Below are 27461 nucleotides of genomic sequence, written 5' to 3'. Positions count from 1 at the left end.
AATTAATCAGTACACACTGGCTATTACTTTTACTATCAAATATTCAAAGAGAATAAAGTGCCTAGCATCTTACATCATCTCTTATAATAATGGTGTTCTGGAAAAGGTACTCTGCTCTTTATTTCTTTATTAATTAACTTGGTGTCACCATGGTTTCCATATTACCATGTAACTCTTGGGTGACTTTCACCATATTATTTTAGATGTATATATATTTATATTTTTGTATTTGTGTATAACATGGGTGAAGCCACATTCCCATAATATTTTCCAAAGTCTTTGAAAGTAAGGAAGCCAGGGAATTTCATCAATTTGCTAATCATTTGGCTACATAATACCAAGTAATTGATTTTACTTTTTGAAATGTTTTTAATAAATCTAATTGATTTTTTTTCTTTTTACCTTATAATGAGTTGACTGGTTGATGTTAACATTTTATTCACCTAGACCAAGTTAGGCATTTTTGGAAATTGTTTCTTTTTCAGCCTCTTAATGTACCATTAATACATTTTTCTTCCAGTGGTTTGAAAATATTCATGCAGCTTTCAAAATTCCTAATTTATTTCCAGGTAGGAGATCATATATTGGAAAAATCTGACTCAGTATGAAATATTTACAGTAAAAGTTATTTTATCTTAATAAGTGTACTTAAAATGTATTTGTACAGAAAGTTTCTTTCCTTCTTCCAGCTTTATTTCTATTATAGCTTTTTTATTCAGCCTCTCACCTTGAACACAGGGAGTTTTATGAAATGCTGTGATGTACTAGAAATAGCTACCTGGCTGTCAAAGTTATCACTTCAATTGCAGAAGCTAAGCCTAAATTTTACAGAGGTGGTCCTCTCATATCCTTTTCCTCCTCCTTCTCCTTGAGGAAATTATTCTAAAAAATGTTTGTTAACTGTTTCCTTCTTTCAGCTCAGAGTTACCCTGGTTTGGTCCTTCGAGAAGAGAAAACATGTTATTGGACACATGATTATAAAAACACAAGAGCTGAAAGAACTCAATCTGATTCACAGTTTCCAAATCAAATATTGTGCACATCTAGAGAAAACTAGAGATAATAGTTTTTATCTCTCTCTGTCTTCCTCCTGTGTCTATTATCTTGGAATTATTTCCACCAACTTTTCATTCCTTTCAAGTCCAAAGTTCCAGTGAGATCTATTTCTTGCATAGTAGTAGCATATTAGGGTTTAATGAAATGGCCTAGAAGTCTATATGAGTCATAAATTTAAACTGGTTGGCTTCTTGGTTAAGTCATGGTAGGGAGAGTGGTGATAAGGAAGAAAATCTTAAAACATAAACTTTCTTTTTTTTTTTTTTTTTTTTTTTTTTTTTTCCGTACGCGGGCCTCTCACTGTTGTGGCCTCTCCCGTTGCGGAGCACAGGCTCCGGATGCGCAGGCTCAGCGGCCATGGCTCACGGGCCCAGCCGCTCCGCGGCATATGGGATCCTCCCAGACCGGGGCACGAACCCGTATCCCCTGCATCGGCAGGCGGACTCTCAACCACTGCGCCACCAGGGAGGCCCAAACATAAACTTTCTTTCAGTGATTTCTGAAATGTGTTGTTCTATAAAGTTGAAAACAATGTTTTACATTTCTTGCTGTACTGGGTGACAAGGCAAAGTGTAGTATATTATTTGATTTGGATAAGTTAAAAGTGATCTTACTCTTATTACAGATGTCCGAAGAAGATGGTCTACAATTGTTGAGGTAGCCTCAGGGCTTTCTCCTGAGATACCTCAAAGAGCCTGATGGGATGTCTTTACTGAAATAAGTATTTGGAGAAATTTATCTTTCTTTGATTTTATGATTCTGCATCTTTGGAGTTTTATTTAAAAGAGGTCTCTTTAAAATTATAGACTGGTTCTTTTTAAAATAATAATATTTCTTTTTCATTCATTTCTGTACATTTAATATTTTTTGCTTAAGCAATATGTGGTGGGATCTTTGTTAGGGACTGGGGGAAATAGCTTGAAATGGAAGGAACCTGCTTTCAAGGTATCTAACTATGACTGTTGAGTTGCAAGCAAGGTATAGATGGTGATCACTTTCATTTTTCTGTTTCATGTCATACAATCATGTGATAACATTTAGTTTCTTTTAGTATTCAGGAAAATTAAAACATTTATATTCTGGGAAGATACAATTCTCATCATGTAATCCAAATGAGTTTGCTTTGCATTATTTTGATAATTCCTATTTCATCCCAATTTTAAGATGCAAATTGTCTATTCATTACTTTTTAAACCCCATATTCACAAATTTTTATTGCGATAAAATACACTTGACATGAAATTTACTACTTTAACCATATTAAAAGGCACAATTTAGTGCCACTTAATATTTACAAGGCTGTACCACCATCACTACTATCTAGTTCTAGACTATCTTCATCACCCACACCCATTAAGCAGTCATTCCCCATGCTCCTTTGCCCCCAGTCTCTGGCTACCATTAAACTGCTTTCTGTCTCTATAGATTTGCCTAGTCTGGATATTTTATATACATAGAATCATACACTGTGTGGTCTTTTGTGTCTAGCTTCTTCACTTAGTATGATGTCTTCAAAGTTCGTCCATGAGGTAGCCTGTATCACTATTCATTTCTTTTTATGGCTGAACAATACTCCATTGTATGGCTATACCACATTTTGTTTATTCATTCTTCAGTTAATAGACATTTGGGTTGTTTCCACCAATTACTCTTATACTGGACAATACTAAATCCTCAAGTAAAATTTGAGCATATTTACTTGCTTCAAGTAGTATGTAAATAATAAAAATTCATTTGAAATGAGATGGGAATATTCCTTGGAATATATCTTGGATGTTCTATCTTCTTTTAAGGCTTCTAATCTAATGTGGTGTCTGAAATATAGACTTAGTGTTTTAACCAGTGGGGCTTCTATGCCTCTTCCTTACAATGTCATAACTTACTTAGGTAATGGGTTCTTGAAAGGCATTTTTTGTAGACAATTAAAATCTAGCTATAAAGGAAAAGTTATTTCTCATCAAGTTAGCAATATGCCTATTCCTCTTATAGCACTGGGAAATAGAATAACAAGAGATTGCATTATGTTTCATAATTTCAAAATATCCTAAAGTGAAATGTGAATTCATTGTTTTGATTCTGAAGATTCCACAGCTCATGGAAATCAAGTTGGCAGCTTCAGACATGAAGCAATGACTTACCCCCAGCCTTGTGTATTACATGTTTTGAAACTGAAGGTCAAGGCTCTGAGGTTGCCCCATCCTCTTTCAGAAAAGCGTGACGCGATCTTTAACTCCACTTGAGCAGCCACTAGAAGCAAGTGGATGAGACCTCCGTTTAATGTCTCAGCTGAAGGGCAGACAGGCAGAGCCATTATTAATACCGGACAAGCTGAGAACTCTGCCTCAGTGCAGTTAAAACCTCAGTGACAGGCAGCAGCAGTTTATAATTTATAAGGATGAAAATGGATCGAGACTCTTTTTCTGGGAAGAAAATAAAGTCATAATGAATTTTCAAATGATGCTTAAGTGCCCCTCAGGGCATTACATTAATGAGGATAAGAGAATACAAGAAACAGATATAGATATGTAAAAATGTTGAATTAACATGTTTTTCCTTTCTTTAAACCTGAAAAAGCACATAATGTCCTTTCAGCATATTTGACAAACATATACTTAAAGTTAAAACTGTTACTTACAAAGCCATAATACTATGTGAAAGCATATGGTAAACTATCTTGATGATTACAAACTCTGATTTTATGACACCCTAGGGATATCATAAAACTTGAAAATTATTTTTAATTAAAAAGGCATAGTAACTTCAATGTAACACATTGTCTGTAGACCAGAATTCCTGTTAAAATAGACTTACTTTAGCCTCTGTCTTACATGCGTTTTGTACCAAAAAGAGTTCATGTTTGATGCATCTATAGAAACAATTTAAAGAACTGGCATTGGAGCCTGCATCAAATCATTTATTCACATGTTCTTTAGGACTGAGATAGCTACAAAATCAAGTAGCATACAATAAGATACATCAAGTCTGAAATTATTGAGGATGGTTGGGCCAGGAATCATATATCTAATTTTATATCTTTTTGTTTTCTAAAAAAGTTTTTTTACTGTCTCTCATAATATCAGAAAGTTGATCTATTCTCAGGAAGAGAATGAAATTGTAAATCACATCAATGGGGTGTGTGTGTGTGTGTGTGTGTGTGTGTGTGTATGCATTTGTGTATATACATATTTTTCCTTTTAACACATTAAATACATTAAATTGAACACATTAAATAAATAACACATTAAATAAACAAAACCATTCAGTTTTATTAATTAACATATATTAAGTTTACAATAGTCTAAATAAAGACTTTCAAAATCTCTGTATGATCCTTGATCAAAAGACAAATTACAAGCATTCAAGAAACATTCTTTTTCTTCTGATATAAGGACCTGAGAATTGTGTTTTTCAAAACAGAGGCTAATTATTTAGTAAACATGGAGGTACATCAGTTTTATGACCTTTTAGGGAAAGGTTACCTATATTTTTCTTGGATATCTGTGAAGATTGCTTTGTTTCAACTGCATCAGCTAATATTGATAACTTCTAACTTTTGCTACTATGAATATGCATTTTGGATTTTAACAAATTGTAAAATTTTTATCCTTAAAAAGCAATTGGCAAAACACTGTGTATATAGTACACACACACATATATATCCAGTTAAAACCAGAATACTAGAATTTCATCCTCCCTTTGTATAATGAAAACCAAGAGTCCTCTTGGAGACATTCTTCCTCTTATCAAGTAAATTTTAATTTTAGATGTGCATCTAAGTTACAAAAAAATGTGTAAATTTTTGGTTGATTTGATACACCTCCAAAATGCCTTTAATCTTTCAAATGATATGTAAAACTCACCAATAGAAAGACAACAACAATAACATAAAATAAAATGGAAACTAAGAAATATCATTTGCTATAATAACCAGCTCTGAGGCTAACATTTCTCTTACAATACTAATGAGTGAATGAAGAAAAGATGCTCTTCTTAGTATATTTCTCAACTTAGCCATGTATTAAAAGTGAAACAAAAAATGGCCTGAGCCTTTGTAACTAAGACTGTTCTAGGAATTAATTGGGAGAAACCATCATTTGTACACTCTTGCCATGTATATGGCTGAAGGTCTCACCAGGAACTTGAAGAGGCCAGAGAATACTGTATAAGAACATGTCAATCCTTTCCCACTTTGATGTAAAGATCCATTTGCTTCTGGAGCAACAGCCAGAAATGAATCATAGGCATGCATTTTTACATTGATCTCATGTACATTTTATTTATATTTTAACTTGTTTCCTTTTAAAACACAATAATTCTGAACCCTTTGTATGATTTTTCCTTAATTCGTAGTGAAGATTTTTCATTCCCAGTAAACAGAAAGGGAGATCTACAAGAGAGAACTATTAAATTAACCCTACAAAATGTGCTGGCTATTCAAGGTAATTGTTAACCCTCTGTCTCACATTCACAAAGTTACATGCATGAACAGTTACAACAATAACAGGACTAAAGGCATTGACCATACAGAGCCATCATTCTCTTGAAGTTTACTCCTAATCATTGTACAAACATTGTTTTACTTCTGCTTCATGAATTCTCAAATATATATTTTATGACACTACTCTTTCTGCATTGAGAAAAACTATCTGTGATTCCTGAGGCACTTTGATTTTATTATTCACTCATCTACTTATTCAGCCTTCAGTAACTGTCTGCTTTACTGCTACTGTGCTTGACATTGGGGAATTAAAGTAAAACATAGTCTCTGACTCCAAGTTGCTTCCAGGATAGTACAAGGTGACAGACATGTAAAGAAATAAGAGGAATCAATTATTATAGAGCTTGTCATAAAAGTATGTATATGTACTACTGTGGAGAAGAAAAAAGGAAATGCTTATTTCTACCTAGAGTTGAATAAGAATGCATAGAGATGAAGAATAATGCTTAATGCTTATTGACAATTGAAAACAGAAATTAAATAAGCAAACAGAAGAAAGAGTAAGTGAAACTGAGCACACTAAAGAGAAAAAGAGCCTGAAAGAAAAAAAAATATGGTAATAAAAAAATAGAAGAAAGACTTACAGGGGATTATTTAAGGTTGTTAAAAATAACTGAAAATAAATATTTTTATAAAAAGTCCTTTAGAATTTTAAAATTTGTATTCCAACTGATGACTGATCAGTTATGGTATAGAGTCTCATTGGAATTTATGTAAAAACTCTGATTTACTTTTCCTAACACAATTTTGGAATAATACCCTGGAATCAATAATTTCTTTTAGCAGATGTATTATTTTAGTCTTATTAATTCTATAATAATAACTGTTCAGTCTTCACAAAAATGGAATGATATGGAATGCAAGTTAAAATACACACGTGCTTTAAACCCATTAGACCAGTGTACAGACTTTTTAAGTGGCTAGTTGGATATTCCATAAAAATTTAATTAGCATTTTAGAATCAGCAGCATCATCCTTCTTACATTAAATAAACTCATTCAAAATCTTGGGTATGTAGTACTGGCAGGAACCATTGATAACAATTGGAACAAGACACGATTTCCTTTAAAGCACAGCTTTCATGTTGATTGATACGAAAGGTAGAGATTTTCCGCTGCTACACTTTTTTTTTTAAATTTCTATACAAATTAAAGCAGCAGACTAAGTTAAATGTCAATTTTTATGTCAAATACACTCTGACATATGTAATATGTGTTTTCTACTTTAAGAATTTTTTCCAATGATAGATCTTTCAGACTTTGCAAGATTATGGAAAAACCTCCAAATTTCATCAGACTCCATGGTTTGTTAGTTATTATGGGGCTAGGTCATGGAGTATCTGACATGAAGAGCCTTAATCCTGAAATTTAATAGGCATAAGTAAAATTGTCATTAAATTATATAGTCCTTATTTTTAGTCCTATTTTCTTTTTTTCAGAAGTCTCATGTATTTGGGTTTTATTATATGCAAACAAACACACTATTAAATATAGAAACAATGGAACTTGACCAAGAGAAAAAATAGCACACTTAATAGAAATTAAACCCATAAGTAAGGTATGAAATTTTAGTAGTTTTAAGCAACAGGTCAAAATACAATAGAGTTCCCCACAAATTAAAGAATAAAAGTGCTGAGATCATGAGTCCAAATAGAATAATTAAGATGGAGTAGATTGATTTACAAAATGTTCAAAAAGTTGCTGACTTCTTTGGCTTAACATAATGATACATTCCTGCTGTGATAGTGTTGTACATCATCAATTTAGTTAACTGGAACTACATTGTCTAGTTTTTCCTTTCCAGCTTAGGTTTGGCCACAGGAGAGATGTCTGTGAGATTTGCAAGGCCAAAGTGAAACAGCAGCCATCACTCTCTAAAGGTCAGTGAAGCTCACACACATTGTCAGTGATCTTCTGTCTTACAGAAGATGGTGTGGTGCAACAGCAAGAATTGCCGACTCCAGATCCCAATGGATCTACTCCTCAGTTTCTTCAAACTGTGGGCCAGGTGAAGAGCATCCGCTTCTTTTGCACATCACTACATCATCAAATGACAGGCCATGAGTGGCCAATTTGTCTTCATGATTTGCAGTTGTCTTTGCTTTTCCTCTGCATCATGCCTCACTTTTCTTCTTGACTGCTGTCTTTCCTGATCTACAGTAACTTCATGTCTCATCAGTTACTTTCCACAGTACCCACAACTGCATACAATGTACTCCCTATAATTGGTCCTTGATTGTACCACTTAGGGTTGTTCTTCCTCCCTGACTGAACCTTAAATAATAGAGAAATTCATACCAGAGAAGGATCTAGGGGAACAGAACCTTATGAAAATATTCTTTGAAATGGCTCTGTGCTTTCTGGAATTTGTTATTTGATCTAATTATATTTCAAGACTTTGATGATCCCATGGACAGTGGTTAAGTAGACATGAATCCATGGCAAAACGGTTACTTAAAATATCACCTTTAGACACCTATAATAAAGTATCTGCAGAGGAACTGGATGACCATGTAACTTTTGCCACAGAATATTTTATAAAAATAAAGAGCATAATAAGGTTGTTTTGTTGCTTCTAAGTGTTCCAGAAGACTTGGGGAAAGTACATATGAATTCAGAGTTTTTTTTTTTTTTTTTTTTTTTTTTCTGTACGCGGGCCTCTCACTGTTGTGGCCTCTCCCATTGCGGAGCACAGGCTCCGGACGCACAGGCTCAGCGGCCATGGATCACGGGCCCAGCTGCTCCGCGGCATACGGGATCCTCCCAGACCGGGGCACGAACCCGTATCCCCTGCATCGGCAGGCGGACTCTCAACCACTGCGCCACCAGGGAGGCCCTGAATTCAGAGTTTTAACTTTCCAGTTAAGGAAAAGAGAGGAGAACACTTCTAAGCCTACCTTAAATAAATCTTTATCTCCTATAGCTGTAGGACTGAGATTTCTGAAAACCAATCCCAAAGTCTAAAGCTGTTTTCTGGCTGAATTAACAACCAATTAAATGTACAACTTCAAAGGATCTTTTATAGTAAAGTTATCACATTCATTAGGAAGAAGTTTTTATCTGAAAATATGGATGGGATTATATGGAACAGATTCTAATGAAGCTGGGGAGCTTGATTCCTAAATACTCCTGAGCCTCCCTCGTTGTGGAAACAGACTTTCTTCCCTTGTTCAAAAAAGTTAGTCTCATCCTACTTAAGGAAACTGTAATGGCCAATCCTGAAGTAGTTGAATTACAGGGGACTGCTAATCCTCTTCATAACATACCGCATAACCTCCCATTGCTTCTAGAGTTAGACTCTAGCCACAGTGGCCAAGATTTTAGATGTGACTTATGTGAAGGAGGAAACCACACTGAAGTGCCTGCAAATTTTGCCAATTTGTATTGTCATAAACCTGGGGAACATGTATGGAAATGGATCCTATGGATGTTATAGCAGGTTAAAGAGAATTTAATGTAGGACTTAGTTGAAATTGTTGATATGGATACTCTAGAGCAGAGATTCTAGATTAAATTTGAAATCTCACATGATGAGAGTGGCAGATAGGTTAAGAAACTCATTCAGAGTTACAAAACAAATACGTAATGATTTCAGGATCTGAGCCCAAGGAGTCTGGATCCAGAGTCCTTATTCTTAAGGGTGATATGGTTAGAGACAAGAGGCTGTGGCTTCAGACACATTAGAGACTATAGATTTAAAAGGGCAGTTGTAATAAATGAGACAAGAAAGAAAGCCCAGGATTTAACTAATAAACCTCAAATTAGAGTTATATTTTTCATGAAATCTTCACAACACTTTTTCTCTGTCCCATATGCATTTAGTCAAATGGTTGTCCTTTTTAAAGAACAAATTATATTTATTAAGTGACAAGAATATTTCCTGAATCCTTATCATATCTTGGTAAAGAGGAGATCTGCAGTAGACCAACAATATAATGTAAATATTATGATGAATAATTAGGAAGCAGAGGAAATGTTAAATCAAGAGAGGGGGTGGGGAGAGGGAGAGAGAAAGCATAAATCTCATTCTTAAATATGTCTATGCACTTGTAATACAGTTTATATTTTCACAGTGAGATTGATGTGTATATGTGTGTATCTGTATGTGTGTATGTAAACATTATGCTGTAACCTCAAACTAAACTCTTTGAGAGATAGAAAAAGCAGGACATTACTGTCTAGATAACCAAACTCAGACCAATATACACAGCTTTCCAGAGTGAGAGCTTCTACTTTCTAGGTAGAGGTGCTGAGTGGAATAGGCAGATAAAAGAAATATATTACTGTAAGATGTTTCATCTAAACTAACCTAATTGGGAGACACAATTCTTAGGTTGTATCTGGATATTCTGAGTGCACAGATGAAGTTGGCCCATATACATGAAAGTAATTTCCCTTTAGGAATACACTATTTTGTGACATTCCCTCTGTCTAAATTATTCTTTGGATCTTCTACTAAAGAGGAGATAAATAGACACATAGGGTCCACCTCCAACTATGTTTTACTTTATTTGAATAGTTTTTGAAATTATTACATTAGTTTTCTATTGTTGCATACAAATTACCACAAACTTTGCAGATTAAAATAATAAACATTGCTGTATATGAAACACCCACGGCTAACATTATATTCAGTGAACGACTGAAATCTTTTCCTTAAGATCAAAAATAGGAAAAGAATGATCACTTTTGCCATCTCTATTCAACATAGTATTGGAAATTCAAGCCAGAGCAATGAGTCAGGAAAACGAAATAAAAGGCATCCAAATTGAACAAAAAGAAGTAAAATTATCTATGTTTGCGGGTAACACAATCTAATGTGTAGAAAACCCAGAAGACAACACAAGAAACTGTTAAAACTGTTAAAAAAATTGAGCACGTTGCAGAATACAGACTCAACACACAAAATCAGTTGTGCTTCTACAAATTAACAATGGACAATCTGAAAAGGAAATAAAGAAAACTATTTCATTTACAATAGCACGAAAAAGAATAAAATACTTAGGAATTAGTTTAACCAAGGAGGCAAAAGTTTTGTGCACTGAAAACTACAAAACACTGCTGAAAGAAATTAAAGAAGATACAAATAAATGGAAAGATATCCCATACTCATGGGTTGAAAAGCTTAAGATGTTGATACTCTCAAAGCTATCTACAGATTCAATGCAATGCCTGGCCAAATCCCAATGATGCTTTTAGTAGTAAAAGAAACCCTTCCTAAAATTCATATGGAAGCTCAAGGGAACCCCAAAAACCAAAACAATCTTGATAAAGAACAAAGGTGGCTGTCTCATACTTCCTCATTTTAAAACTTACTACATTTGGTAGTGTATATATGTTGATGCTACTCTCACTTCACCCCAGCTTCCCCCTCCCTCACACAGTGTCCTCAAGTGCATTCTCTATAACTACATCTTTATTCCTGCCCTGCCACTACTATTGTGAAGCAATTATATGCCAATAAAGACTTATTTAAAAAATAAATACATAAAAAATTAAAAAATAAAACTTACTACAGAGCTCCAGTAATCCATATGGTGTGGTAGTAACTTGAAGATAGATATAAAAACCAATGAAATAGAATAGAGAGTCCTGAAATAAGCCCTCACATATATGGTCAAGTGATTTTTGAAAGGGGTGCCAAAGACATTCAGTGGAGACAGGACACCCTTTACAACAAATAGTGTTGGGAGATCTGAATAGCCACATACAAAATAATGAAGCTGGACATTTACCTATATCATATACAAAAACATTTCTGTTCTGATTAAGTTAATTTATAAATTTTACACAATCCAAATAAAAATATCAACAGGCTATTTTTTGTGGAACTAAACAAGTTAACATGAAACAAAGCAAACTTGTGAGAAAAGACAGGGAAACACAGCAAAAAAAAAAAAAAAAAAGCCCATAAGGGAATGTCTTCCCAGACATTAAAATATAGTATAAATTCTATAATTAAAACATTGTGATACTGGCATATGAATGGACAAACTTTGCATTAGAACAGAATAGAAAGTTTAGAAATAGATATAATTGCACAATTCAAAAAACAGATATAAAAAAGTCCCTTAAGTATAGAAAAATACATAAAACCTCACTCATATCAGAGAAATGCAAATTAAAAAAACTATGATATCATGTCTCACCTATCAAATTGTTGCAAATTTAAAAGAATAACAACATTTTCTATTAGTCAAGTCTCTGGGGGACCAGGCATTCTCATATAATTTCTGGTAGCCATGCTAATCAGTACAAGCTTTGTGGAAAGGAATCTGAAAGTCCATACTGATATCAGTCAATCAACCAATAAACATAAATAAATAGGAGTAAGAAAGCTTTTCCTTACAGTAGAATGGCAACTAATAAATATATATGTATATGAATGTAGTGTTTGTGGGAGAGAGAGAGTGAGAGAAGGGAGAGAAAGAGGGGAGTTGTGGAGAGAGGGAAGTGATACAGAGAACACAAAACTGGGTTACATCAAATAGCCTTCAGTGGAGCTGATAAATCTGAAAGTTGTGAGAAAGGGGCCACTAGTTTTAGGAGGCTATTGAAAACAACTACCTGTAAAAAGATTTTTCAAAAATTCGAACTAGTAATGTGGCAGTAAATATAGGAGGGGGTGTAAACAACAAGTCTGAATATTTTCAAGTTATTAACAAAGAAAAGTGGATGATATTGATGAATACTTGGAATAGCAGAGGGTAGGGAAAATGATTTGAAAAAGAGAGAGAAGTATTACACAAATTTTGGAAAAAAAATTTAGTAAGATTAAGGTTTACCTTTTAATACTCCAAATAGAGAGATCTAAGATCCTAATACAAATTTCTAAATATGTTTTGGAGGAGATTTGTCTATGGGAAAAATTTACGTCAGGTAAAAAGGATATAACACAAATTTTTTTAAAACTTTCTATAGTTGAAATTTTTAGGACAAATCTCTTCTACTATTTAATAAACTCCTTAAATTCAGGCTTTATTATACATAAAATAGTCTATTCTCTAAAAAAAGCAAATAAAGTGTATTTTATTATTTATATATTGTTATTTTACTCATAGCCCTACTTCATTATCTGCCGGATTGCTGAATTAGAAGAGAAATTATCTTTTAAATCTATATAAACATAGTTTTTAATGTAACTATAAGATATAATCACAATTTTATACCTGTATAACTATGAAAAATCACATACATCAATGGGTGATTTCTATCTTAAAGTACAGTCATAACTTGTTCGCTATGCCCCATTAGTGAATCTATGTTTGAGCACTAGTTATATTCAAGCAGAACTGTTTAAAAGTTATGGGAATATCAATGTAGCAGATAATTAAATGTGTACAGAATCTATTAATGTGTATAATTAAGACAGAACATCATTGGAGTCTATTATGAAATTATAATATCCTGTAGTCATCCTGAAAGGGACTGCTTGTCAATGTTGTATTGCTTAATTATGGCCAAGTAGTTCATATAACTTGAAGTTACAGTGATTAAAACAATTAGTATAGGGTTAGGCCGAGTTATAAAATTAACAAAATCTAAATGTGAGCATAAGAATTAGATTTTAACATGAAACATTTATTTGGAAATGGATTAAATTTATTCTATTGCACTGTTCTCAATTAGCAAGAGATGGAAGTGCTCCATCCCACTTAATAGCTGTTAGTGCATAATATTGGAAAATACTTTTACGTACTTTAGAACTGCTAAATCTAAATGGAAACTTATGAAGGGAAACATGTCAATAAATTTATAAATCATGTCTCTTAATGGCTGTGTATCCTCTATGCCTCTGTGTCCTGATGTGTAAAATGGTGATAATCTATAAAAAATTTTATCATGAAGATAAATTATAAATATAATTATGTACATAATTGTATATTAATATGATATATATCTCAGTATATGTATGTGACATAATAAACAGTGATTGTAAACTATTATAATTATTATTATTATTGCTATTACTATTACTACTATTATTAATTTATTATCCTTTTTTCTTTTATACATTTTATTTGACTATCTACTTAGAACCCAGAAAATGACATTTTATTGCCTTACTGATTTAATACATTTCTTCCTTTTACAAGTATTATGACTAATGGATTATGGGACTTGAATGATCCTGAAGTGGGGTCTACAAATGGTATGTGAACTAAGTGATTATGGAAGTAGTTTTTCTTCATTTCTGTCATGGTCCATTTTATACAAAGAACAGGAAAGCTCGCATGTTCCACCATTTGTCTTCACAGAGACTCATGCATAAGCTAACACATGATGTTTATAATTTATCTGATTTATTAGAGCCTTTCAGAAAAGGAGATTATATGAATCCCAACAATTTCCTCCTCTCTCTCCTGCAACATCAATTTTTCTCTTCTAATGGTGATTATTGACAAGGGTGGTATCATGGAGTGGTGAAGGTAAAACTATGATTGGAATGGATTCAAGAGAGAAGGGAAAAGAAAAATTCCTAATGTGGGAGTGTATATTTGGGGTAAACTTGTTCTAAAGTGAAAGATAGAAATATGGAGGTAGAGAAATGCATAGAATAAATGGAGAGGTATTGTTTGTTTGTCTGTTCAGTTTCTAATATGTTTGCCTTCACATTGAGTCTAGAAGAGACAAATTCATTTGATATGGAAGGCTTGTCTGAAAAGGTCTGAGGGAGAAAGTGTCTATCAGAGTAGTCCACAAGAATAAAAAAAAGAGGGGGTGTATATGCCCAGCTCTTTCCCATTTCCCAATGGTCAAAGCATGACCTAAGAACTTCCCACTCCGCTAGCTTTTTGGACTTGTACCAACCATCCTCTTAGGTTGTTGCTCAGGAAACCAGATCCCTGTCCTGAGATGTGAAGCTCCATCCAAGACTCAGAGAAGTGATGAATTGGAGGTAGGACATGAAGGTAGGGAATCTCAAAACTTGCAAAAGTTTATGACCCAAATAGTCCCTCACACTTGGTGTACTTAATTCTCCTTCCCTGAATTATTTTTCTCCTTAACACATATTGATTTGTTTGTTGTCTACTAGCCTGTCCTAGAATGTAAGGTTTGCAAGCCATGGGTAGGGGTCCAGGTATTATTTGTTCTTGTTTTTATTTTCACTGCTCCATCTCCAACTCCTGTTAGATATTAGGTGCTCAGGAAATATTTGTTTACAGAATGAAGCACTCTAGGAGATTCAGTTCAACTTGTCCATATTGGAAAGGATATGTCAAAGCAGCAAGTCACACACAGACGAGTTGCACTAAAGCCAGACCAACAATACCAGGCAACCAACCAAAACACAACCTTCCTCCTTCAGATCTTCAAATTAAACATCCATTAACCAATTCTGACAATAGTCAGGATTCACACAGCACAAGTCCTTGGAAAAGAAAAATCATTAAAAAACAGAACTTTCCTTCTTGGTTTGGGTTTGAAAGATCTTAAAGAGATCTTGAATATTTCTTATATTTTCGTACTCAGAGATGCAGAGTTGAATTTCACTTTGTAAGTCTCTGAAACATCACATGAATGCTGAAAGTGCATTCAAATGTGACAAAAGCAATCCCTATCTAAACAGTGCCTAAAATGAAAAATTTACTCTGGTTTTAGCCCAAGTGAATTGGTCAGAGCTGAAAATTCCTGTTCTCTTCCTAGCCATGTGTGGACTTTGAATTTAACTACAGGAATAACAGAGATATTTTGGGTTTGGTTCCAGACTACGGCTACAAAGTGAATATCGCAATGAGGTAAGTCATACAAATTTTTTGGTTTCCCAGGGCATATAAAAGTTATGTTTACACTATACTGTCGTCTATTAAGTGTGCAATAGCATTATATCTAAAAAGCAATGTACATAACTTAATTTAAAAATAATGCTGTTTGCAAAAATGACACCTATGGACTTGCTTTATGCAGGGTCGCCACAAATTTTCAATTTGCACAAAAATGCAGTGTCTGAAAAGTGCAATAATAATGAGGGATACCTGTATAAAGTATTTGTCAGTAGTATGTATGAGGCAGCCATAGTAGCAAATATTTATCCATTTTGGCTTGAGGTTGCACATTACAGACAAGAGGATTTTATTTCCTTTAACAATGTACAGTGGTAAAAGGAAATATGGGAATTTTTCCAGATTGATTGTTTTCATAGGTCTCTGCATCCCAACTTGGAAGCCAATGGGAAGATATATTTACTTTAATGAAAACATGCTTTCCTGTAGTGAATTTTTATAGCAAGAAAATGGAGATGTCATTGCTAACGGGGGGAAAAAAGACCTCTGAGGTCTCAGCTCATCTAGCTTTCTTGATTTGAGTTGCCACTAACCACTAAATTAATGCAAATATAGCTTAATGAAATGTTTCTCATACTGTGATCATAAAATATCCCTGCAAAATACCACTCTGCACTTAATAAATAGGAGAGCCAATCCAGAATACTCCACATATCAATTTTCAAAAATTATGAATATTTCCCACAGATTCCTCAAACACTCAAAAGATCAACATAAGCCTCAAAGGTCAGTCTAATTATAAGATGAATTTGGGTTGGTTTGCAATCATCTCTGTCAGATGGAGAGCAACAAATTCAACGATGATAATTCTGGTTACAGTGAGACCATATGACAGAATACCAGATAACAGCTATGTTAGAAACTGTGTTCACTGCATGGTGCAGATTGCAAGGCCCTCACTGAAGTGAAAGTTTTCTTCCCATTCCTTTGGACCAGTTTCTCTGGGAGTATACAAAACCAGTGATACCTAACGTGTGCATCACAGATGAGGGAAGTACTGACGTTTAGAGCCAACATTTAGAAAGCTTCATAGCAGTTTGACATTGTTACACTATCTCAATGCATGAGTTTTTTTCTACTAACTAATTTTTCAGTATTTTTTTTAATTAATTAATTAATTTATTTATTTATTTATTTTTGCTGCGTTGGGTCTTCGTTTCTGTGCTAGGGCTTTCTCTAGTTGTGGCAAGCAGGGGCCACTCTTCATCGCAGTGCGCGGGCCTCTCACTATCACGGCCTCTCTTGTTGTGGAGCACAGGCTCCAGACGCGCAGGCTCAGTCGTTGTGGCTCACGGGCCTAGTTGCTCCGCGGCATGTGGGATTCTCCCAGCCCAGGGCTCGAACCCGTGTCCCCTGCATTAGCAGGCAGATTCTCAACCACTGCGCCACCAGGGAAGCCCAATTTTTCAGTATTTTACAAAAGATTTAGAACGCACTGGATTGGAGACTGCAAAGTAATAATAATAATAATAATAACAATAATAACAATAACAATAATAATAATAATAATAATAATAATAAATCAAAGATAACTTGAGAAACACTGTCCGAGTGTGTATGTTTGCTTTGAGGGAAAACCGGAGAGCACTTAACTGAGTGTGAGCCAGAGATGATTTGCCTGAAATGTACTGTGAGATATGAGGAAGGAGAATAGAAAAATCTATCTGTCCCCGCAAAAGCATTATTTGGAATTAGATGCATAAGACTCTTAAGATCAAGCCAAAATGACAAGAGGTAGTGATATTTGAAGAATAGACTATTGGAAGTTAAAGTGATCTTGTAAGTGTTAAAATATTTTACAAATATTTTTATTGTGTGGATTTTTGGAATTAACAGAGTAGAAAGCAGTGTACATTGGATTGAAGAAAGAGAACATTATCATAGATTTTAATAATATAAATATTCTCAGAATATAGAAACTATGTCACCTTCTTAGAGTTTAATGAGTGTTATTAGTCAGCTGTTCAATTCACCAACCCATAGAAACTAAGTAGATTTGGAATTTCTGAAGTCCTAACAGTGTTTTGGGCATACAAAGAAGTATTAAAATAGAAAAAAAAAATCTTACAAAGTTAGTTATAATTCCATATAGCAGGGATGATTTGCAGGGAGTATAAAAAGGGAACTTTGAGTTGTCCAGTGAGTTAGATGGATATGATAAAAAGAAGATACTGAATCTGACTGTCTCTGTCCACCATGGAAACTCCTTTTATCCTTCAAATTTCAGATCAAATGCTATCTTCTGTGAGAAACCTTCTCATAATAGCCTAGGCAGATTGCCCTTTTAATATACCATTTTATCAGTTATCATATTATAGTCATTTATACAATTAAAAAAAATCCAGTCTGTAACCTGATTGCAAGAAGGCAGATTTTCTCTTTTCTTATCCTTGTAGTTCTATTTCTACAATCGGAATTTCCTTGAACTTGGTACTTTTAAAATAATTAACAAGAGCATTCTAGACTCTGTAGAGCAGGAGTCATATATGAGAGTGGATAAATGGCAAAAACATTAACAATGATAATGATGGATAACATATTCAATGTTTACTATATGCTAGGCACTGTTATAAGCATGGTACAAGTATCAATTCATTTAATCTTCCCCTCTGTGAGTGACAGAAACTCAACATAACTGTGGCTTAAACAAATGAGAAGATTAATTCTCTCATAAAAAAGTCAAAGATGAGCACCTGTAATGGAAAGTCGTGTAATGAAGAGGTTAAGTCAACCCTCCCACAGATAACAGATAAAATCTTGAGAAAGATATATTGTTAAAAAAAACCAATTTCTCATGTTATAAAGCCATGAGAAAGTATTTGAAAGCATACAGAAGACAGAACAGAGTTTACTCTTGAAACACTTCAACTAGAAAGGATAATAACAAGATAACAAGAAACATAATGTAAGTTTGCACTTTCTTGTTCAAGTTCATCCCCAACCCTGGTGTCTACAGGGGACAAAACTGCTAACTGACTTCCTCCACTTGAGGTGGTAGAAATGAATTTTAAGGCTGAAAAAGCAGGTAGAAAATTAAGGGAGATGTTCTGAATGTGAGAGAGCTGACAAAGAGCTGAGATCCCAAATCTAAAAACCCTCCACCCAAATACCTGAATGACTGCTAAACTATGCACACACAAAAATATCTGCTGGGAATTGGGTGAAAACAAATGAACAAAAGACAAAAACAGGAAGAGATCGGAAAGATATCAGTTGAAATTAGTGAATTTTGTTTCATTGTTTTACTTCTTCACCTATTTTTCTTTTTAACTGAATACATTCCACAGCTATTTGCAACTTGGTCAGAAGAAAGTTGAAGAAGTCTTAATGGCTTGAGGTATAGGAAGACAAAAGCAAAGGCTGGCAGAGAAACCAGACAATTAAAGCAGATTTTCAAGAAGTAAGAAAATCATAGACAAGGTGAGACCTGAAATGTGAGTGTATAATTTGCCCAAATCCTTAGTGAACCCCAAATTATGCAAGACTGAGGGAGTTCACCAAGGGACCAGGCTAGATAAAACAAAATAAACCAGCAGCTGAAACTGTAATAATTGAACAGATATATCAGCTACTGCACACTCTGTGGGAGAGAATTTGTAGTTTGAGTGTATGAGATTAGTCACCACTAGAATTAAAAAACAAACAAGAAAAGCTAAGTCTTCCCTAAAGAACATGGCAGGATTCAGAATTACTATTTACCTGCAATATCCAGTTTTCAACCAAAAATTATTAGACACCCCACCAAAAAAATAACCCCAAAGTGTGATTCCTATTAAAAGTAAGTAAGAATACCTTCAAAGCAGTTACTATGTTATGTTTGAATAATTTTTAAATGGTTCTAATAAGGAAACAGATAGGAAATCTCAGCAGAGAAATGAAAACTATCTTAAAAAGGAAATTTTTAAAGATGAAAAGTATAACTTAAACAAAAATTTATAGAATGATCTCAACAGCAGACTGGAGTTGTCAGAATCAGTAAAGTTGAAATTAGAGGAATAAAATTTACCCAGTCCAAAGAATGGAGATAAAATAATTAGTGAAAAGTGCACAGAGCCAAAGAAACCTGAAGAGTAATACCAAACAGTTCAATATACATATAATTGGGGTCCTAGAAAGAGAGGAGAGTGAGAAGAAGGCAAGAAAGAATGTGTAGAAATAATGAATGGAAAATTGACAAATAAGATTGAAAACATTAATTTACAGAACCTAGAAATGCAATGAACCCTTACCAATATCAACAAAAACAAAACTTTCCCATGTACATCAGAGTTAAACTTCTGAAAAGCAAAGCTAGTGAGACATTCTTGAAAGCAGATAAAAGAAAACAATACTTCACATAACAGGGGGAATGATAATATGTTTAATAAATGACTTCTGTTTAGGACCAGTGGTAGTCAGAAGATGTTAGAATAAAATATTTAAGGTAGTGGTGATGGAGAGAAAGACTGTTAACCAAAAATTTTATATCCAGTAAAACTATCCTTCAAAATAAAGATGAAATAAGACAATTTCAGATAAACAGAAATGGAGAAAAAGTGTTTTGAGATAGACCTTTGAAGTGCTGAAGGAATTGTTCAGGTTCAAGGGAACTGGGAACAGATAGCAACCCATATTTCCAGAAAGAGATGAAAAATACCAGAAGTGGTAAATATATGAGCAAATGTAAAAAACTCTATCTAGGAAGATTTATGGTCCTTCAAAAAGTTAAACACAGAATTACCATATGACCCAGTATTCTACTCCTAGATATGCACTTCAAAGAACTGAAAACAATTATTCACACAAATACATGCACACCTATGTTCACAACAGCACTATTCACAATAGCCAAAAGGTGGAAACAACCCAAATGTTCATCAATGGATGAATGGATAAGCAAACTTTAGTATATACATACAATGGGATGTTAGTCATACATAAAAAAGAGTACTTGCTACAATGCGGATGAACCTCAAAATCATTATACTAGATGAAAGAAGTCAGGCACAAAAGGTCACACATTGTATGACTCCATCTACATGAAATAGCCAGAATAAGTACATCCATAGAGACAGAATGCAGATTAGTGATTGACAAAGGCTTTTGGGGACAGGGAATGGGGAACACCTGCTTAATGGGTATGAGATTTCCTTTGGGCATGATGAAAATATTTGGAATAGAATTGTTTGCTGAAAAATATTATGAATTATTAAATGCCACTGAGTTGTTCATTTTAAAAATAATTTTGTTATATGAATTTCACCTTAATAAAATATTAAAGAAATCTGCAGTATCTATAAACTGTTTTCTTATTATTTATTAATTTTTAACATATCTATTAGAGTACATAAGAAAAAATATACCACTATATTGTTAGGTTTATAACATATATGGCTGTATTATATATTACAACATTAGCACTAAACATAGGAATAAATGAAAGTTTCCTACATTTTACCTGAAGTTAAGCCTGGAATAATTTGGTTTGTATAAATGAAAGTTATTTATTTTAATACCTATACCAGTGGTCCTCAAACATTTTGCTCTCAGGCTTTCTTTACACTCTTCAGTATTATTGAGAAACTGGAAAAAGATTTTGTTTATATGGCTTAAATCAACCAAATTTAGCCTACTGGAAATTAAAATTCAGAAAATTAAAATATATTTATCTACAATTCACTTCAAAATAGCAATAATGAACACATTAATTGCAAACACAAAATTACATGTTATAAATGAGAAATAACTAAAATTTCCAGAGCAAAATATAAAAAATATGACTCTTTTTTACATTTTTTCTAAATTCGTTAATATAGGACCCCTGGATTTTCAGTTATGGTTATGCGTTTGATCTGTTATAAGTTGGTTTGAACTATATGAAAAAAATGTGGTCACACATATATAAGTAGCTGGAAAATGATGACTATTTTAATAGGCCTTTTCATGTAATTTTGGATATTCTTCTTTTATTCAAAACCAAAACTCTACAAATGTTAGTGTCTTAAAGTTTCTTACAGTGTTATACATCTGACACTAACATAATACTGTATGTCAACTACACTTCAGTTTTTTTTTTTTTTTTTTTTTTTTCCTTTTTGCGGTATGCGGGCCTCTCACTGTTGTGGCCTCTCCCGTTGCGGAGCACAGGCTCCGGACGCGCAGGCCCAGCGGCCATGGCTCACGGGCCCAGCCGCTCCGCGGCATATGGGATCCTCCCAGACCGGGGCACGAACCCGTATCCCCTGCATCGGCAGGCGGACTCTCAACCACTGCGCCACCAGGGAGGCCCTACACTTCAGTTTTAAAAAAATTCATTATAATGTCAAATCTGAAACCGTATATTGAAAATTTCAAAACCCATTGGTCTATCTTGTGTCTATAATAAATATTTTAACACATACATGCTATTGTAGCATCATTGTATTGGTGCTCTGGAAAATATTGGGTCATTGAGTGATATAAATTTTTCAAATATTAACATATTTTATTATATAACATAAAAATGAAATTTACTAATATAACCATTAGATTCTTCAGAAAAGTGTTTGAATAATGGGATACAGTCAAGTTCACAGTGGCAGGTATAAGTTTTTCAAAATTCTAAGTTTCATTTGGAAACAATGTTTACCTTTAATAGTAAATACTTTCAGTTATTTTCCTTGAAATGATAGGCTTGTATCATTCATTTTTAAGAAAACATTTGCCATATCTGAAAAAACCCAGTAAACCAATATCTCTCATGTATATAGACTCAAAAATTCTTAATACAATATGAACAAATTGAATTTAAAATATTTAAGATGGATAATGAATTATGACCAGTTGGGGTTTACCCCAGGAATAAAATATTACTTTAACATAAGGAAATAAATTGATGTAATCTACAATACTTAGAGAATAAATTATGAAAGTCATATGATCATCTCAATAGAGAGAGGCAAATTATTTGACAAAATTTAACACATATTTATGAAAAAACTTTCAGCAAATTAGAAATAAAGGAAACTTTCTCAGCATATTAAGGCACATCTACCAAAACCCCATGGCTATCATCCTTTTTTTTTAAATGTCTTTTTTCAGTTGAAGGAAAGATTCTTTAAATTCTATAGTGCTTTATAATTTTCTAAAGTTTCACACACATGATTTCATATAATCCCATAATAACTCTTTTTTCCCCCTTACCCCTATTTGCCCTTCTCCCATTCCCCCTCCCCACTGATAACCACTAGTTTGTTCTCTATACCTGTGAGTCTGCTTCTTTTTTGTTATTCACTAGTTTGTTGTATTTTTTAGATTCCACGTATAAGTGATATCATACAGTATTTGTCTTTCTCTGTCTGACTTATTTCACTGAGTATACTGTCCTCCAAGTCCACCCATGTTGCTGAAAAATGGCAAAATTTCATCATTTTTTATGGATGAGAGTATTCCATTGTATATAATACATACCACATCTTTTTTAACCATTCATCTGTTGATTGACACTTAGTTTGCTTCCATATCTTGGCAATTGTAATAACTCTGCTATGAACATTGGGGTGTATGTATGTTTTTCAATTAGTGTTTGGGTTTTTTTTTTTTTTTTTTTTTTTTTAATACCCAGGAGTGGAATTGCTGGGTCATATGGTAGTTCTACTTTTAGTTTTTTGAGGAACCTCCATAATGTTCTCCACAATGGCTGCACCAATTTACATTCCCACAAACAGTGTAAGAGGGTTCCATTTTCTCTACATCCTCACTAAGACTTACTATTTGTATTCTTTTTGCTGATAGCCATTCTGAATGAGGTGATGCCTCATTGTGGTTTTGATTTGCATTTCCCTGAAGATTACAGATGCTGAGCATCTTTTCATGAGCCTGTTAGCCATCTGCATTTCCTTCTTGGAAAAATATCTGTTCAGTTCTTCTACCCATTTTTAAATTGTGTTGTTTGTTTTTTTTTGATGTTGAGTTGTATGAGGTGTTTATATATGTTGGATATTAACCCCTTCTTGGTAGCATTATTTGCAAATATCTTCTCCTGTTCAGTAGGTTGTCTTCATTTTGTTGGTGGTTTCCTTTGCCATGCAAAAGTAAGTTTAATTAGGTTTCATTTGTTTATTTTTCTTTTTATTTCCTTTGCTTTAGGAGATAGATCCAAAAAATATTGCTTCAAGTTATGTCAAAAAGTGTTCTACCTATGTTTTCCTCTAGGAGTTTTATAATATCTGGTCTTAGATTTAGGTCTTTAGTACATTTTGAGTTTACAGTGTTAGAGAATGTTCTATTTTCATTCTTTTACATGTAGCTATCCAATTTTCCCAGCATCATTTATTGAAGAGACTGTCTTTTCTCCATTGTATATTCTCTCCTTCTTTGTCATTTATCCCAGGAATGCAAGGATTTTTCAATATTTGGAAATCAATCAATGTGCTACACCACATTAACAAACTGAAGAATAAAAGCCATATCATCATCTTAATAGATGCAGAAAAAGCTTTTTATAAAGTTCAATATCCATTTATGATAAAGGCTCTCCAGAAAGTGGGGATAAAGGGAACATACCTCAACATAATAAAGGCCACATATGACAAAACCACTGCTAAGATCATGCTCAATGGTAAAAGCTGAAATAATTTCCTCTAAGATCAGAAACAAGACAAGGATGCCCACTCATGACATTTTTATTCAACATAGTTTTGGAAGTCTTATTCACAGCAATCAGAGAAGAAAAAGAAATAGAAAGAATCCAAATTGGAAAGGAAGAAGTAAAGCTGTCACTGTTTGCAAATGACATAATACTAAACATAGAAAGTCCTAAAGACAGTACCAGAAAACTACTAAAGCTCATCAAATGAATTTGGTAAAGTTGCAGGATACAAAATTGATACACAAAAATACATTGCATTTCCATACACTAACTATGAACTATCAGAAAGAGAAATTAAGGAAACAATCCATTTACCATCACATTAAAAAGAATAAAATACCTAGGAATAAACCGACCTAAGGAGGCAAAAGACCTGTACTCAGAAAACTATAAGATACTGATGAAAGAAATTGAAGACAACACAAACAAAAAGATACACTATGTTCCTGGATTGGAAGAATTAATATTGTTAAAATGACCATACTACCCAAGGCAATCTACAGATTCAATGTGAACCCTATCAAAATGCCAATGGCATTTTTCACAGAACTAGAACAAAAAAATTTAAAATATGTATGGAAACACAAAAAATCCTGAATAACCAAAACAATCTTCAGAAAGAGGAACAGAACTAGAAGAATCATGCTCCCTGACGTCAAACTATACTACAAAGCTACAGTAATTAAAACAATATGGTACTGGCACAAAAAAAATAACACATAGGTCAATGGAACAGAATAGAGAGACTAGAAATAATCTCACACACTAGGGTCAATTAAGTTATCATCCTTTTCATTGAGAAATACTAAATGTTTTTCTTCTAAGATCAGAAGATGTGATGCTCATTTTCATTATTTCTGTTTAACATTGTACAACAGATTCAAGCCAGTGAAATAAGGGAAGGAAAAAAAAAAGGTAATGCATATTGTAAAGGAAGTTGTTAAACTATCTTTAATTTACCCTGTACCTAGGAAATTCTAAGTAATCTACAAAAAAGGATATGAGAACTAATAACCAAGTTTAGCAAAGTCACAGCATATAAAGTTGATATGCAAAGTAATTCTGTGTTGATTTATTAACATTAAATATCTGTAAGGGGAAATAAAATACATTTCCATACAGTAGCAGCCCCAAACATGCAATACTTAGGAATGTATTTAACAAAATGTACATAGATACCATTCACTGAAAACTACAAAATATTGCCAAAATAAAGAACTAAGGAAATTTAAAGATATACCACCCTCTTGGAATAAAAGGCAGAATATTATTAAGATGTTATCTTATCCAAATTGACCTTTAGATTCAATGGTAATCAAAATAATCATGAGCATTTATGAGGAAATTTACAAGATGACCAAATTTTATGTGGCAATGCAAATAACATATATTAGCAAAAGCAGTGGTGAAAGAAAAGAACAAACTTGCAGCACTAACAATACCAGATTTCATCACTTACTATAAAGTTACAGTAATGAAGACAATGCAATATTTGAAAAAGTATATTATTATAGACCAATGGGACAGAATACAGTCCAGAAATAAACTCACTCATGTGAGTGATTAATTTTTAACAAAGTAGTCAAGGCCATTCAATGAGGGGAAGTAAAGTTTTTTCAATAAATAAGGTTGAAACTACTGGATATTGGCTCTTATCTCATAAAATTTACAAATTTTTAAAAGAATCATAGACAAATGTAAAAACTAATACTATAAAAATTTGAAAAGGAAACATAGGAGAAAACCTTTGCAAACTTGGGGTAGGCAAAGATTTTGTACATAGGAAAGAAAAAGCACAAACTCTAAATGAACAAATTTTATAAATAAAGTTTTGTTAAAATTAGAAATTTCTGGTCATTACAAAACATTATTAAAATATAAAGCAAAGTTACAGACTGAGAAAAATATTTCTGTTATATAGACATTATAAACTTTTATAAAAAATAAATAACTTTTACTATTCAATAAGAAGGCAAGTAACCCAACTTAAAAAATGGGCAAAAGGGGGGCTTCCCTGGTGGCGTAGTGGTTGAGAATCTGACTGTTAATGCAGAGGACACGGGTTTGAGCCCTGCTCTGGGAGGATCCCACGTGCTGCGGAGCAACTAGGCCCATGAACCACAACTACTGAGCCTGCGCATCTGGAGCCTGTGCTCTGAAACAAGAGAGGCCACGATAGTGAGAGGCCTGCGCACCGTGATGAAGAGTGGCCCCTGTTTGCCACAACTAGAGAAAGCCCTCACACAGAAACGAAGACCCAACACAGCAAAAATAAATAAATTAATTAATAAACTCCTACCAGCAACATCTAAAAAAAAAAAAATAGGCAAAAGATTTGGACAGACACTTTACCGTAAAAGATATATGAATGGCCATTAAATACATAAACGTTGTCAACAGTGTTAGTTATCAAGGAAACACAAATGAAAACCACAATGAGAAAACACTAGCATAACTAAATTTTAGTAACAATGAGGTTCCATTACAATGGCAAAAATTATAGACTAACCACTTCAAATGTTGGTAAGGAGATGGAGCAACTGGAATTTTCATACGTTGCTGATGTGAATGTAAAATAGTACAATACATTAGAAAACAATTCAAAAGTTTCTTAACAATGACAAAAAATTAAGCATACACTTACCATAATATCTAAGGACTTCATTCCTATTTAAACAGAAAAAGCAAAACATGTCCCCTCAAAGCCTTATACTTAGAATGTTCGTAGTAGTTTTATTTATGATAAGCAAAATCCAGATCTAACCAGTTCATCAACAGAAGAATGGATGACTAAATTGTAGTATGTCCATATAATGAAATACTCTTCAAGATTAAAAGGGACATACTACTGATGTATGTAACAACTACTAACACATGAAACTATGTTATGCTGAGTGAAATATAACTGGCACAAGATACTACATACGCTATTATTCTTTCATATGAAGTTCTAGAAAATAACAATCTATTTTGAAAGAAAGTAAATTTGCATTTACTCTGGGTGGACATTTGTGAGAAGAAAGTATGGAATTGAGTGTAAAAGAGCCCAGTAAAAATTTGGGGGTTGATGGAAATGTTCTGTATCTGATTGTGGCTATAGTTACATTGGTGTAAACACTTGTCAAAACTTATAAAACTCCAAGTTTAAAATGGGTGCAATTCATTGTATGTAAGTTACACCTAAAGAACGGATTACATTTCTTTATAGAAAATAAAACCACAATACAATAAAAATAGAAATGTGTAAAAATTATTTTAAAATAAATCCAAATATAAAGAGATTAGGACTAATATAATGTTGCCAGTGGGGTCAATGGGGTCCTATGTTCCCTCAATCTTTTTACTTCACAATCTTCAATACACTTTCTTCTCATGAAATAAGTTTTCTCAGTCTCCAGTCCTCTTGTCTGTATTTCAGTCAGCACAAAGGAATGAGCAGAGGATGCTGTGCTTTCTCTTTCCCTCTAAGGACATGTCTTAAAACTGCTTACATCACTTCTTATTCTGTCCTCTTG

This window comes from Mesoplodon mirus, assembly GCF_964341445.2.
Source record: "Mesoplodon mirus genome assembly, chromosome: 3".
Taxonomy (NCBI): domain Eukaryota; kingdom Metazoa; phylum Chordata; class Mammalia; order Artiodactyla; family Ziphiidae; genus Mesoplodon; species Mesoplodon mirus.
The sequence above is the reverse complement of the archived record's forward strand: the minus strand, read 5'-3'. Positions refer to the sequence as shown.